This window comes from Rhinolophus sinicus, linkage group LG07 (assembly GCF_036562045.2).
Source record: "Rhinolophus sinicus isolate RSC01 linkage group LG07, ASM3656204v1, whole genome shotgun sequence".
NCBI classification, from domain to species: Eukaryota; Metazoa; Chordata; class Mammalia; order Chiroptera; family Rhinolophidae; genus Rhinolophus; species Rhinolophus sinicus.
In genome coordinates, this window is record NC_133757.1 from 18256267 (window position 1) to 18272335 (window position 16069).

Below are 16069 nucleotides of genomic sequence, written 5' to 3' on the forward strand. Positions count from 1 at the left end.
AGTTACAAGAGATGGTGTTTGCTCCTAGTCTAGCCCTGATGCACTCATATGTAGGTCCTAGAGAGAGAGATGCTTTAAGGGAAAAAAAAGAAAAATGCTTACATTAAATGTTTTGTCAGACATTGGCGTGTAAGGCAAGATACCATTTGATAACCACATGGCAAAGTTTAGCACAAATAAAACCCCTGTGCCTAGGACCCAGCCTGCTTTATGACTTCCAGAATTCCAGGAGCTCTAGGATTGCAGCATATCACAGATTGGTTGTAGGGGCTGCCGGGAACGGCCATGTGGTCTGTCTTGAGCTGACAAGAGGAGAGTATCATATTCCTTGAGGGTCCAGCTGTGGCTTGTAATACTGTAACCTTAGCACACTATATTGTCCTCGTGGGCAGAAGGGGTATCAGGCTCTCAAGCAATTTCCTGGGCAGATGGAAGACATGTTGTGGCAGAATTCTTTCAAGAGTATGTGGGTAAGGACACGATCCAGATAAATCCTGTTCATTGCTCTGTATATCTCATTTTTAACCCATCTTGGTATGATCTGCAGAAACACAGTTTGTATTTATCAAAAGTATTGAATCCCTAATAGTCATGGAAATCAAAAAAAAAAAAAAAGAAAGAAACAAAGAAAGAAAGAAATAATCTCATGAAATGTGTCTAGATAGAATTTAGATTAGAAAAATGTTTCTGGTTCTTTATATCTGTTTTGAAAGGATAACCTTGTTTTTAAAAGCTGTGTGTTTCTGAGGCCCATATGTAAACATATTCATTCATAAAATCTCAAAATGCGAGTTAGATATGAAAAGTGATCTTGGGTATGGGGCGATATGGTCTTGGTTTGAGTGCTCCAATTATCCCTCGTGATCCTCCTAATTTGGGAAAGAATCAAATGTTCTTCCCTAAGGATCTGCTACCTCAAGTTAGGGTACACTGTTCAAGATTACAAATAATATCAAGGTCATCTTCAAATTCTGAAAAGATGAATGCACTCTTGATGGTTGGGAAGTATCTGCTATGACACAATCAGGCTTCCAAATGCTTCTCTCTTTTTTTTTTCCTTTCTCCTCATTTTCTTTCTATATCATATATCTGATGGTATTCCCCCAGCTAGTGTGTCTTTCAGATGTCTTTATGGCTCCCTCTTGAATGTCAGCGATCTCTATCATGTTTTACTGCATTTTTATGGTACATTCAGAATTGGTTTATGGGTTTAAAATTCTGATAGGTCTGTCTCTGTCCAGAGAGAGACATGAAAGTAGGTAACCCTATGAAGTTATAAAGATTGTTTATTCATTCATTAAGAAAGTACTATTGAGAGCACATTAGGGTTCAGTACTAAGGTAAATACAAGGGATACAAAGGGGAATAAGAGTGGTTTGCACTTTTAATGTCCTAATATATAAAGGGAGGATAAGTAGAATTGCTAAAATGATGATGAGGATTGACTAAACTTTTATAATGTAAATTTAGTGACTTGAATTATGAATATAATGAATTCTTTATTGAATACAGTCATTTTTAGGTAGGGGATAAATCACACTGCAGTGCAAAGAAAACCATTTTGAATACCGGATGTTTCCTATGCTTGGAGAATCTTATAGGTATGTTAGGATTTGAAGGAATATAAAAGGTTATCTAGCTTTACCCTATTTTGTAATCGATTCTGGGACATATTTAATGATATCTCTTTTTTTTCCTTGTTGTAATTGCTATTTTTTCTGTTTGGGGAAGATTTTCATTTTTTTAAATTTCCTTAAATTAATTTCTCTCTGAGAAAAGGAGCCCTATGATAATATCTAAATAGTTCCAAGCCTTCCTGAAAATCTCTTTTCTGTCTAACCATCATATGTGAAAATTTGATCAGGATCAGAATACTGTGTTTCCCCAAAAATAAGACCTAGCCAGACAATCAGTTCCAATGTGTCTTTTGGAGCAAAAATTAATATAAGACCCAGTATTATATTATTATATTATATTATATTATATTATATTATATTATATTATATTATATTATATTATATTATATTATATTATACATTATACCCGGCCTTATATTATAGCAAAATAAGACCAGGTCTTATATTAATTTTTTGCTCCAAAGGACGCATTAGAGCTGATTGTCTTGCAGGTCTTATTTTCAGGGAAACACGGTATCTACATAGAATCAAAAATATCTTCCCACAAATTGTTTATGAAGTGAAATGCAGGAAAGTAAGAACTTTCAAATGGAAAAAAGTTGTGAAAAACACCTGAACCAATTTATCAAAATGATTATCACCAGCAATGGAACAAATCAATACCAGATGCTTCCTGATATGGCAACTGAAAAGAACTATCATTAACAACATGGTTTTGTTGCCAAAAATGCATAATACAATCTATTTATGAGTGAAACATCAGACAAACACATATTAAGACATTCCGAGAAATAGAGTGTTCTTTTAAAACAATGTCGATTCATGAAAGATAAGGGTAGAGTGAAGAATTTGCAGAATAAGAGAGAATAAAGAGCCATGCTAAAAACTACTTAGAATCCTGGCCTGTACACTGGACCAGGAAACAAAAAAATAGACAAAGTTATAAAACTATTATAGTAAACATCTGAGACATTTGAATACAGACTGTGCCTATATAATACGGCATTTTATTATTGTGTTAATTATACTTTGGTTATGTGATAGAATGTCCTTGTTTTAAGAAATACACTCTGTGATAAAAGGAGAACTGACTCTGGGTGGTGAATACACACACAGTGCAATATATAGATGATATATTATAGAATTGTACACTTGAAAGTTATATAATTTTACTAACAAATGTCACCCCAATAAATTTAATAAAAATTAACAAAAAGAAATATACTCTGATGCATTTAAAGGTAAAAAGATTTGCCTCCAAAGTCCTGTAAAATATTTCAAAGAAAAAAAACTGAGTGTGTGTGTTTGTGTGTGTGTGGAGAGGGGGAGAGAGAGAGAGAGACAGAGAAACATTGCTCTCCCCAAATTTCCATGTCTTAGTTATGTTCATGTACCAACAACTAGGGTTTATAGAATGGCAAAAGAGAATGAAATTTCCTCTACACATCCAAGCAATTTCCTCCTGTTTCTTAAGACCAAAAATAAAACCAAAAAACAATACATATTAGTTCTCATATTCAGCTCCTGAAAAATATTTCCTGGAATCACCAAAATTATACACTAAACTTAAAATTATTAATAAAAATAGCCAGTTATCCAACTTTCACAGCCAAAAGCTTTTCTGAAAGGGTTTACTTGAGCCAAGTGCTGGCCAGAAAAAGACCAGGTCCCAGGGCATGAAATCTAAACCACTAGCAGCAGAGTTAGATGGAGAAGCCAACATGTCCTTTGTCCTGGAGGTGACAGGCTCTTTTATATATTATGTTTTGGAGAAAAAAGATGTAAGATGTTTTGAAAGAATTTACATTGGCTACAGATACTGGGGGTGGGAAAATGTGAAGTGGGGACAGTCCTGGGACAGGTGTACTGTCTGTAAGGAAGAAATGCTATTTTGGCTTGGTGACAGGTAACAGGCCTGAAAATTCATGCATACACAGGACGTGGTGGCATCTGGTAGTCACTACTGACGTTGATTCAAAGCTCCAACATACGTTCAGGAATGTGAGCAATTTATTGCTAGTTGACCCACAGCTATTAACTGGCTAAATACTCTTGTCTCTTTCACTCTCAGTCCCATTGTAATTTAATTTAGAACATCTCATAATTTTTCTCTTGTGCAAGACAACACATAATACATATACACATATATACATACATTGGCTTACGTAGCTTTAGGGAAAAGACATATCAATGTTTTGTACTGTGTTTCCCCGAAAATAAGACCTAGCTGGGCCATCAGCTCTAATTCATCTTTTGGAGCAAAAATTAATATAAGACCAAGTATTATATTATATTATATTACCCGGTCTTATATTATAATAAAATGAGACTGGGTCTTTGCTCCAAAAGATACATTAGAGCTGATGGTCTGGCTAGGTGTTATTTTCCGGGAAACACAGTATATTAAAAAAAAAAAAAAAAAGTGGAATTCTATTGTCCTGCTGCCAGTAGAACTTTCCTTTGAAGATTTCTCCTATTAGTGGGGATGGGTTTGCTCTGAATAATCTGCATTTTCTAACCTAGGTCTCCGTAGGAGAGCTGGGTTAGACACTATCTGTACAGACTAGAGTGTTTATTTTCGAGACTAATCCCTTTGTCTCTTGACTGATCTTGTTGGTTCCCTCTATGGCCCTGTGTGGTATGGCATGACCCTCCTCTTGGACATGAGTAACACATGAGTACTGTGAGTAACACAGTATTATTGTTGTGTGTTTTTTTTAATGGCAGTTGTCTCCTTATTTGTTGACCTCACCGTTCCTAAATAATAATAAAACCTACATTTTAAAACAGGCCCTGGGCCTCAGAGTCACTCATTTGCCTGGTCTTTGTTTGACATTTGACTTTGGTTTCTTACTTGGCCACTTGCTATCCTGGTGGTATATTCAATCCCAGTGACTGTTTGCTTTTCCACTCAAGTGTCATGGACTTTCTCATGCCTATGGAAAACCCCAAGCACGTTGACACTATATTTGTAACAAGTAAGAAAGGGATAGTCAGTTAACAAAAATTATCTTAACATTACCCTAGGAACAATTTTAATACATGGAACAAAATTGTCTCGCACTGTAGTTGAAAATAACTGCAGAAGGAATGCCTATTACTCGACACTGCTGCATAATCGATGCCTTATGGTTTTTATTTGTTAAAGAACATCCTGTACATTTTGATCATTGTGGCTTATTATTTCCACTTTCTAATAAAGGATAATAAGTTCAGAGAGGTTGTGACTCACTAATAGCAAAGGTAGAATAAGAACTCAGATCTACTTGGTCCCAGCCTGCGTTCCTTCCTTCATATTAGGTTGTCTCCCATTAATGACATTACTTTTTATGATAAGATAGAGATAATGATGATAATGATGACAATGAGATGTATTCAAAGTGTCCCACATCTGACATTTTCATTTTTATTTCTGCAAAAATAGCCTTTTTTATGCCCAAACATCAACAAAAGGTCATGTTTTATATCTAGAGAAAAGAAATTGTTCTTCCAATTTTTCCCCAGGCTTTTTTTTTTCTTTCCCACACTAAGAAATATTTTGCAATGCTGTTTTCTTAGCTGTAAATAAGGTTACAAGAGAAAGTATTCAACCAAAACAATTATAATTGGCTACAAACATAATCCAATAACCTCATTTCACCCATATTGTTAAGAGTTAATTGGACCTGCACATACAGCCACCAGCTAAATATATTGCTGTATGCAAACAGTGAATCCAATTTCCTCCACAAACATCCCCCTACAAAAGTGGTATAAAAGGGGAAAGAGTGAGGATTCTGCAGTGTGAGCCCCAAAGTTTATCCATTTATCCATCTGGCTCTGAGTATGTGATTCTGACAATTCAGGAAGAAGAAAGATACAGAGAGACAGAGAAAGAAAGAATATCAATGTATGTATCTTTCCAAGTGAAACAGGTAAACAATAAATAAAAAGAAATATTGTTTACATTGCAGCCAAGCTCAGCCAAAATCAGACAGGTTCTTCCCCTCTTTTCTACCCAGACACCTAGTAAACACTGCACCTAACATCTATAGGTATTATTCTGGAGGAGATAAGGTGTCTTTTGTTTGGGTAACTGCTTCCCCTCTGAGCACATCAGCAGGCATTTTTCTCTTTAGAAACTGAAACTATAGTAAAACGTTCTTTTTTTCAGATCTTACTGACTTAGAAGTTGCCTTTTAGATCAGTAGTTACCTCATCAGAGGTATTAGAAAGACGTCTTGTGGTTTGGGTTCCTGGTCCCAAAGCACTGCTTATTTATACTGTGACCTGGGACAAGTCTGGGAGCATTTTCATCCTTACATTGTTTACTTCTGAAAGGGAGTCTTAGTCATGATTTTCTTCTAATAACGGAGTCATGAATGAATGGGAATAGACATTTAAAATATGAAATACAGATGTGGGAAAATACTAAACAAAGGAATTCAACAAATAGTAATGTAAACAAGTATAAAAGAGAAAAGGTATCTTATTTCCAAAAACAAATTGTTTTTAGTCACTCTTAGGACATAAATTAGGCCCTAACAATGAATTTGCAGATGGCAAATATTCATAGTAAGCTCACTAAGAAATGTCTCTCCTGTGAATGTTTTCTGGTAATAATTTGTTAATTCAGATTATAGGTATTGTAGCTTTTAAATACACCTCATAATTGGAGCTTTTTCCAATGCACATTGCTGGACATTTCGGTTAATACAAATTAGTGAGCTTGTATGTCAGCCACGTCCAAGGTCTGAGATAACTGGTCTCAGACTTGGAGTTTTGCGTTAAAGCTCAAACTCCATTTTTCTTCTAAAAAATAAATAATTTCTCTCTGCAAATTGTATCAACTACCTCTGCTTCTGAGATGTTTCTTAAATAAGGAAGAGCAGAAATAGAATACGGGTTCCTCACTCCAAACTTACTGCTAGTGGAACATTTTACAAATTCTGTGTGTTTGAGTTTATTCTTTAACATAATATGCCGTATTTATTAACCCATTTATGTCTCAAGAAAGAGACCTTACTCGGGCAACTCATCTGTTCTGCTTCCATTGAGGATCATTAATGTGCTTTGTACAATTAATTAGTGTTAATCTTACCTTCCTCAAATTTCTTCCTCTTCACAGGTTTACCAAGATTACACTCAGCATTGTGCTATAAGCTGCAGGAGACAGAATAAAGGTAATTTTAGTCATTAGTGCACTGATACTTGCCGTTATAAAAGATTTATGAAATTTACAGTCCTGCAGGGGAGATAAACCATAAGCTCAAAACAGTTAATGAACAATACAAGACTGAATGATTAAAGAAGGCAATTTGTGAATCTAGTTGTCAGTGTTACAGGAATGAAGACGAGATACGCATACAATATAATGATACTTAAAGAAATCTTCTCAGAGGAGGTGAGACAGGCATTGAACCTGGGGATGGGGGTGACTAGAATATAAATTAAACAAAATGGGAGACGGGGATTTCAGATTGAGTTTTCAAACTGGATTTAAGGGCCTAGCTACTGCTGCCGTTGGGTAAGTCAAGTTTTTTTTGTTTTTTTTTAATCCTTTCTTTTAAATGAAGATAAAGCCATAAATGTCAGTGACTTGGGCTTTTTCTAATGCATATGCTCTCAATGGCACTTAATTGTTTTGTTTGATCTTTAATCCTTCTTATAGGACTAGCAAGCCACTTCCTGGAATACTCAGGTTTAGCTCAAGCTGCATATTCTCTACAGAAAATTCTTTCCTCTAGAATCCAACATATATATGTATATACATATATACAGAGGGTGCCAAATGTATATACACATATATTTCAATATGTATATACACATATACATAGGATACCAAAAAAATGTATACACATTTTAAGAAAGGAAAAAAAAAACTGTATTAAAATTATGCTGATGGTAACCACTTTGAGCACCTCTTATAACTGCAGAAGTCAAAAGTGACTTGTATTCATCTTTTATTATTGGTATATATTATTACAATTTTTAAAAAACCTCTACGACCATTCACAGCAAACTTCCAAAGGTTCTGGATCTTTAGCTTTGGCTCTAAGGACTATTTTGGTGTAAGGATGTCCCTCTACTTCCTAAGCAACCTATCAATTTTTTTGCTTCCATCCAAAACTTCCTGAGTCACTGACCAAGAACATAGAATATTGTATGGAGCTTTCCAAGCATCAGGAAATGGGTTAGTGATTTTTTTTTCTGATAACCTCTGCAATAACATAAACAGAATAACTTTTTTTTTTCAGTGAGAGTGAGGAATAGCAATGGATATAAGTGAAAAATATGTGCAAAGAAGAACCAGTCCTATTTGTCTCTAATCTTATGGTTTGAATACTCTGAGCAGGAAACTGTAACTTGGTTCCTGAGTCATGAATACTTTTGACAATTACACTAGGTGTGGGCATCAAATAATGTTCCTAGAGAAATTGAAAATTGGTATGTACATATTACATTGCAGTCGCAAATTAAGTCATAATACATGTAGAACACTCACAGCAAGAATAGTCATTTCTGGGCAGGTCTGGTTATGCCCTAAGCCCTCTATAAACAGAGGAATCCCTCCCTCCCCAAGGCTTGGGAAAAAGCCAGGAGATTATGTTTTGTGTGTAGTGGGGAGGACCTTCTTGGCATAAATTCTTCAGCATAAATTATTGCACAGTTTGTGAATATTTTTATAAATAAGAATATAATTTATCTTGTCAGCTCAGGACTAGAAGACTCCATTTTATTTATAGAGGAGATCCCTGGCAGGATAACTGAAGATGAAACTAAGAGGGAATGACCTTCCTAAGAACAGAAATTCTTCAGCAACAGGTGTAAAGATCAAGAAGGCAGTCTCATTGGGAGGCTGCAGCTTATGGTTCATGAAGCCAATCGATTATGGGATGGGCAGGTGGGAAGTATAGTTGAATACATAATTCCTGACTTCTATGGAGTTTCATTTCTTTCCATCTTCAGAATAGTTGTTTAAGTCTTCATTTTTGTTTACCCAGATTATGACAATAGCTTTTTAATATCTCGTCATAATACTGTCCCCCTGAGCTCTGTGGCTGGAGTTGCTTTGCTCAGTCATAGGAGGCATTGCCTAGCTCTAAAGTAAGACTGCCTTACTTTAAATCCTGGGTCTGTCAAGCTACATTAGTCAAGTTGCCTCTCTTCAGTATCTTGTTTTATCCATTCATGTAGCGAAGGTTCAGGTGGGACCTACCATGCAGGGTTGTTATGAAGCTACAATGGGTGCATATTAAAGTCACTTAAAGTGTGGCTCCTGGCTCAATGAATATTAGTTATCAATATGTGATGTTACAACTCCAGCTCAAACAGAAACCAAAGGTTTCCCATTGCCTATCAAAGCTGGTCTAAATTCTTCTCCATAACATTGAATATCATTCAAATTCTGGTTCCACCTTTTATATCACCCTCAGCCACTACCAGTATGGCCTGCTTCCGATCTTTCCCTCGTCATTCATTCTGGGCCCACCGAACACCTCCCAATCTTTTGTCAAAATGGCCTAGTCTTTTCATGCCCACTATTCTTTCTGTTCACCAAACTGCTCATTTTCTGCTGCACTTGGTAAGTAATTGTTTGTCCTTCAAAATGAGGTCATGAGAACCCAGTGCTCAAGAGTCTTGAAATCAAATGGCCTGAATTTGAATTTCTGCTCATCCATCAAGCTATGTTGGGTAAATTATGTTAATCTTTATGTCCCAGTTTCCTTAGTTTAATCACATGCAAACTGTGTTTTATAGCTCACAGGGTAGTTATGAGGATTAAATTAAATATCATACTCACAGCATTTAGAAGTGACTAGTACATAAGAATCTAAGTACCTATAATTGTAATTGAGCCCCAACCCAATTTTTATCTTCTTTGTGAAGCCTTCACTAATGTCTCAGGACAGAATGGAACTAATAGGGTGTGTGTGTGTGTGTGTGTCTATGTGTGTGTGTGTGTTGAGGAATTCGTTCACTTGCTAAATTGTGAGGGTTGGCTGGCCTGAAATCCTTGGGACAGACCAGCAACGTAGGAATTCCTGTTGATGTTGATGTTGCAATCTTGAGCTCAAGGTCAGTCTGGAGGAGAATTCTTCCTTGGGGGAACCTCAGTCTTTTGTGACCCCCAACTGATTAGATGAGACCCACCTACATTATGGAGGGTAATGTGTTTTACTCAGAGTCTACTAATTTCAATGTTACTCACATATAACAAATACTTTCCAGTGACATATGGTCTTGTGTTGGATCGAACAACTGAGCACCATAGCTTAGCCATGTTGACACATAAATTTAGCCATGACAATTCTATAGCACTATTCATGGCATTTACTTGAATAGTGACATCACGATTAAGGTCTGTTTCTGACTTGGACAGTGATCTGCTTGAATGCAGGGTACCTTGCCTTAGTCATATCTACAGCTCTTTGGAAATAGTAGGTGACGTGCCTAAATGTGATGGCAATAAATGTCAAGTGTGCAAAAGATAACCCACAGCCTCTCAGTACTGTAGGTTTTAGAGGACACAAAGAACCCTGTATGTCAGAGAACACAGGGAGTTGTTTTGTGTTGTTTGTTTTTTAGAGAAAGTATAACTTGAGTTTGGCTAATCAAATGAGTCAAGTTTGGGTGGGTGGAGGGGATACTGTTACAGAGATGGAGTGATTCATTTAAGTAATTCATATTATACAAATTCAGTCCACTCTCAGTTAATTTTGAGATATGCTGCTCTGGAAATTATGACTAAATTCACCATGGTCAGGATAAAAGGGGTGAAAACAAGCTACAGGTAAAGAGGTAAAAATAAGGTTAATTGCACTTAATTAAAATAGGGCACAATATTTGACACATTTATTTATTACTGATAAATCTCTGCAGACTTTATGCACAGTCTCTGGGCAGTCTAAGATTTCCTGCACAGATCAGGGCTGTATTGACTATGATAGGCCGTTTGCTGTAACAAATATTTCCCTAAATGCACCATAGCTCATATACTATAGAAGTACTACTTCCTTAGGTAAAAGTCAAATGAATGAGAACTTATTGTAGCTCCAAACAAACCAAGACATAGAAAATGTCCATTACAACAAAAATTTTCAAAAAAAAAAAAACACTCAATACCCATTATCAGTCACTTTTTATTCCCCCTCCTGCCAGCCACTGGTAACTACAACTCCACTTTCTGTCTCTATAGATTTACATATTCCAGAATGTCATATAAATGGAATCATACACTATATTGCCTTTTGTGTATGGTTTCTTTCAGTAAGAATGATGTTTTCAAGTTTCATCCATGTTGAAGGATGAATTAGTACATCATTGCTTTTTATGGCTCAGTGATATTCCATTGTATGGTTAGCCTTATTTTCACTTGCTTAGTGTTTAATATGCTCTTCTTTTTATAGTTTCTTAAGGAGTACTTTCTTATTTTTTTAATAATTGCATGTACAGCTATGAATTTCCCTCTATGCACTGCTTTTGCTTCATACAATACATTTTGGTATATTGTAACTTTGTTTCCATTTATCTCAGAGCATTTTCTGATTTCCTCTTTAATTTTTTTTTTGTCATTGGTTACTTAGGAACATGCTGTTTAACTTCCACATATTTATGAATTTCCCAAATTTCTTTTTGTTACTAATTCCTAATTTCATTCCATCGTGTTTGGAGAATATATTTTGTATGATTTCAGTAATTCTAAATTTATTGAGATCTGTTTTATGGCCTGACAGATGGGTTTAGCCTTAAGAATCCTACTGTTGTTGTGTAGCATTTCCTGCAGATGTCTGCTAGTTCCAATTGGTCCCAGTCTCTCTCCCTTTTTTTTTTTTTTTTGTATTGACTTTCTGTCTATTTGTTCCAGACATTATTGAAAGTGTAGTATTAAAGACCATAATAATCCTACTAGGCTTTGCCAAGGGGTTCTTTATGTGTGTGGTGCATGTCTTTAGTGGTTAGGCAGGAAATTTTCAGCTCTGCCTTAGCCTTAACTTCTTGATTGCACAGTCTCAAGGTCAGTCAGAGGTGAGAGCATAGTGTCTTCTCAGGTCTTTCTCTGTACATGCGCATAGCCTTGGGCATGAGAATAGCCCTGTTTATGTGGGTGGCCTTCTAGAGTCCCAAGAATATATCAGAAATTTCTAAAGCCCCCTGTAAGCATCTGTCCATCTATTTATCAGCATTTTGCTTTATCATAATTACTTTATTTTTTGGTGAGAGGTTATTTTGTGCCCCAATTCTTACCTTCACCACAGGCAGATGTGATATTAAACAACTGAAACTGACTTTTTTTTTAACACCCCCTGGGGTTGTTTATAAAAAGTGTGTTCACATAGTGTGAATTCTCAGTCAGGTCAAACAAGGATAAGAGAGTGGGATTTAATAAGAAAATTCCAGACAAATCAAATAACAGTTGTTTAGGAATGGGGCTTTGGAGGACCTCCAACCCTGTTCTGTCTCTTCCAGGGCTGCTGAGCTCTTGCACCATGACTATAGGTTTGCTGATTTCCAAGGCTACTACAAAGTTGGGGAGAGAGAGATGGGAATAGGTCAAGCAAAATGCAATAAAGTTCACTATTATTACCACAGGTTAGCCATTTCTCTCTAATAGATGCTCCTCAGATTGTTATAAACTTTTGCTTAATTTCCAGAGTTCTAAAAAAAAATAAAAATTGATTTTCACATGTTTGCCACTGTTCCCATTACTTTGGGGAGAAAAGAATTGTCAGAGGTCCTTACTCTGCCATTCTCATTACTGTGAATTTTCTGAAGTTTTGTGCTTGATATTGTTTTCTATCTGTTTATAGATTAGTAGACTTTGATCCAGAAGGCAATTAAGTTACTTATGGAACAACTTAATACTTTCAAGATTAATTTTTAAGTTTTGTTTGGATAAGTTTAGAGCAGTCTTTATTTTTGTGCTAGTTTGACACTATGGATAATTCTTGGGCTTCTATTGAATGTGCTAGATGTTTAACAATGATTCCTCACTCTGGATGTTTGGAACTTGAAAGCCTTCTACCCCTGTGTGAACTTTAGGAATTGTTCAGCTTGCAGCTGTTTGATAATTCTTTGCCCTGTTTTATGGCGTTCACATAAGTTTCTTAGTATTTTATCCAAAGCTCAGAGGGACCTGAATGTAGATTTCTGATATTCTTTCCCTAGGAAGAAATCTCTCTAGCACTCAGCAAGTCAAATTCCACTTACCTTAACTATCTGAACTCTAAACTCCATCTCAGATTCAACTCAACAAACCTGCCAATTTCTAGTGAGCTACCCTCCTGACCTTTCAAACTGTGATCTGCAAAATATTTCTAGCCTGGACAATTGTAGGACTGACATTATTTGCTTCCCTTCTAGCAGATATCATAGCTGTGCACTGCCTATTGGTCAGTATCTGAAAACAGTTATTTTACATATTTTGTTCTGCTTTCTCATTATGTGGAGGGCAAATCCTGTTCTAGCTACAGAATCAAGGTTTGAATCAGAAGTCACAGTACCTCATAGCCGATGTGTATTCCTTGGCATTTTTGTGTTTTTTCCCCCAAAGTACTTTATGTAATTAGAAATTTAAAAATGCACTAAAAGATTTATTAGCAATAATAATAGAAAAGGCATCATCAGTCTCTTGCTTACCCTCCCCCATTTCCCATCAAGCCTTCCAAACATAATTACTTTTCTCTTTTTTATCTATTCCTTAAAACAGATTAGCCATTAGTTGCCTGGATTTTCCTTCCAATGTTGACACTGATTTGTTACTTTTGGTTAGGAAAATTTCCTCTGCACATTAATAAGCCAGTCTTATTCCTCTATATCAATGTTGCTATATTCAAGGACAAAACTTGAAGCTCATTTATCACTTCAGCATGTACCAAGACCTCTGCATCGGAGTTCAGACATGCTTTCAGATGAGAGGTAGTAGAGCATAATGGCTAAAGACCCACATTTAGAAAGACAACTCAGTCTCTAGCATTTGCAAACTTTTTAGCCGTTTGCAAGTTGCAGAACTTTTCATTTGTACCTAGTTTCCCTGAAAATAAGACCTAGCCAGACAATCAGGTCTAACGCGTCTTTTGGAGCAAAAATTAACAGAAGACCCAGTCATACTTTACTATAATATAAGACCAGGTATAATATAATAAAATATCATATCATATCATATCATATCATATCATATCATATCATATCATATCATATCATATCATGTCTTGTTTAGGGAGTTCATAGGAAACTTCCAAACCAGACTAATCATTAGAGTAGATAAATATCATTAACTTCAGATGCATTAGAGATTTTCCTCCTCTATCTTCAGGCGCCTCTTCTTTATTTCAGGGTGCTGTTAAGGCTATAAATTGTAATACATAGTCACCTGCTCTCAGAGCCCAGATGCTCTGTGAACACGATGGCTGCAACCCACAACCTAGCTCACAGGTAAATCACAACCAGGATGGTTATGCACCTACATTGTTTCTGGGGCTCCCAGGAAACTTCCAGGTTACGCTTCAAAAGTCAAGCACAGAACCTCTCCTGTTCCCAAAGACATTGTAGCTCCTGAGTGCAGACCTGGTAATAGAATCAAGGCTTTATACTGGTGAACAACTACAGAATAACTGTAGGCATAGCAATTGCTAGCAGCTCACAGAAAGGTTTAGCTCTTAATGCAACAGAAGATTTTCAACACATGAATGAACTGATCTCAATTCCCTGTGAAAAATGTAACAATAAGATTCACTCCATCAACCTTCCAAAATATTCTTGGTCCAACACCAAGCCAGTTTGGTGTTCTAGAAATAGTGGTTTCTTTCAAAATAGCTGGAAGAAAATTTACTTAGGAAAACAACTTGCTATAAGTAAAAATATATAAAGCCATGTAGAAATGATATTGTTTAACTGTTTCTCTCTATTTTCTACTAAGTAAAATCAGGCTGTTGCATTACACTTGTCAGATTTGGATCTAGTTACTTATATATAATTGGCATGCTAGCTTTGGGCACCATTTTCATAAGTAATTTACTTTGGTTTTCATATCACTCCTATATATATGCATATATGTGTATATATGTATATATGCATATGAGGGTATATGTACGCACATACGTGCATATGCATATATGCATATGCACATATGTAAATATCTGTGAGCAAAGTAAATTACAGCATAAACAGAACACCAGACAGAAGGCCAATTTCATTAGGAACAGGTGCGTTTTGATCACCAGTGTGTGACTTCTACATGATATTCCAATAATAAAGCAAACCCACTCCAGACAGTCCATCTTAACAAATACATCTATTCTAACTTTCCCTGAGGAATACATATATTTTCTTGCAATAAATCTCCATTGTCAACATATGCCTTTCTGACATCACCCACACCATAAGGTACATATGAAGAATTACATTTTAACCATGTGCCGTAGGGCACAAGGCTCAGTTGCTGAATGGAGAGGGAGCCAGGATCTGTTTATTTATTATTTTGTGGCAGGAATTTTACACTTTCTCATAATAACACTGCACAACAGTTCATTTCATAAATTAAGAAAGGAAGGCTCAAAGACATTAAATAAATTGCCTAAGGATACACAGCTGCTGTATTTACACAGCAGGGATCCCCATGAGTTCTATATTTATTTAAAATTCTCCATTGCACCAAGGTAAAAATAGAAAAAAATGAAGGTACTTGGGGTTATCTTTATTATATATGTCAAAGCAAAAATTGCACTGGGCAATATTAAACAAGCAAGGAAGATTTTATTCAAGGCTATTGCAATAGGGAAGAGAGGCCAGAACTGAGTCTGAACTCAAATCCACTGAAACAAATAAAATGTGTGGTTTTAAGAGCTGGAGAGTGAGGAAGTTATAGGCAATCTGTGTTTGCTAGTTGGCTTTACCCAGAAGAAAAGTAAACGTTCTCATATCTTCGCAATACGAGGTAGTTTTACTACTTTGAACAAGCATCACCCTTGTCCCCTCTTCCACCAAAGTTAGACTCCTACCTCCCCATAGAAACTAGAAGATACAAGCACAATCTTCCTTGATGATGACATTTCAAAGGTATGGCCCCCAGGTCCTTGAGAAAGACATTCCTGGATCATACAACTGGCAAGAGACTTTTAAACAGATTTACATCTCAAAGAGGCAGAAAAGAGATTTATAATTACAAGTTTTCAAAAGGAAATGCTCTAAGAAAAGAGAAATCAGAAGGCTAGAGGCAGGAGAGTTCTGTTCAAAATGCAGTCAAGCCGAGGGGATTCTAAGGTCCTCTCGGTCAATAGAAAGGCCCCTGGACCCAGCTTCTTGCCTCTTCCTACTTGCCTATTGTGCTTTTCTGTTTCCTTAGCTTCTGCCTTTGTTTACCTCTCCATCATCTCACCCTTGGTAAAGAATAACAAAAGACATAAAATATGACCGTCATGCAAATATAAACACTTTCATAGCTCACTGGTTTT